A 945-nucleotide genomic window follows, 5' to 3' on the forward strand; every position below is an offset into this window, starting at 1 on the left:
CCTCCTCCCCCCGCCCCCCCCGCGGAGCCGACCTTGGGCTCCGGCCCCACTGGCTCAAGCAGTCCCGCCCTCTCTGAGATTCCACGCTGGTCCTCCCCAGGATTCTACTCCCGCCCCGCCCAGCACTCTGCACCCGCCCCCTCCCAGGATTCTACACCTGCCGCTCCCGGGGACTCTATCTCGCCCCTCCCCTGGAATTCTATCTCCGCCTCTCCTGGCGTTCAAACACCGCCCCCTTCGCCCTCTAGGAGGCCTCCCGCGCCCCGCCTCCCTCGATCTCCCGGCGGCTCCTTTAAGGTTCTGTCACGCCCCCTCCGAGGCTCATGGCGGTCTCCGCCCCCTGAAACCACGCCCCCGATACGGCCCCGCCCATCCGCTCTCCCGGCAGTGGATCCAGCCTCTTCCCAGGAACTCAGTCCCGCCGGGTCTCAGCCCCGCGCGAAGTTCTAGCCCCGCCCTCTTCGGCATTAGCTGAGGCCTCGTCGTCACACCTGCGTGAGGCACGTGGGTTCTCATAGGCCCGCCCCTCCTGGAGTTCCGCCCCCAGGCTGAGACCACCACCCCCTTCTCCGCCGCGAGACTTTCCTAGTTCTTGCCCCCCGCCCAGTATCTGTCTCGGCTAATCTCTGCCTCGGACTCTGGGCGTCGCTGCACCATTCCTGCCCAGATTTCTCTGCCTCTCTCAGTGTCTCTGGCTCTGTGTCTCTCTCTCCTTCGTCCCTTTATGTCTCTAACCCTGGGTCTTTCAGTCCTCACGTCTCGGTGTCCCTTTGTGTTTCTGCTCTCTTTGTCTTTCTCTTACCGTTCCTGTGTCACTTGGTCCCCGTGTCTCTTTCCATCCCTTTGATTCTGTCTCTGTCTCTAAGTGTGTCCCTCGGTGTCTGTCGTCTCTGTGTCTCTCTCGATGTCTCTGTTCCTGCCTCGGTTCTCTGTGTCTCTCGCTGC

Source organism: Neomonachus schauinslandi, chromosome 16, assembly GCF_002201575.2.
Source record: "Neomonachus schauinslandi chromosome 16, ASM220157v2, whole genome shotgun sequence".
Taxonomy (NCBI): Eukaryota; Metazoa; Chordata; class Mammalia; order Carnivora; family Phocidae; genus Neomonachus; species Neomonachus schauinslandi.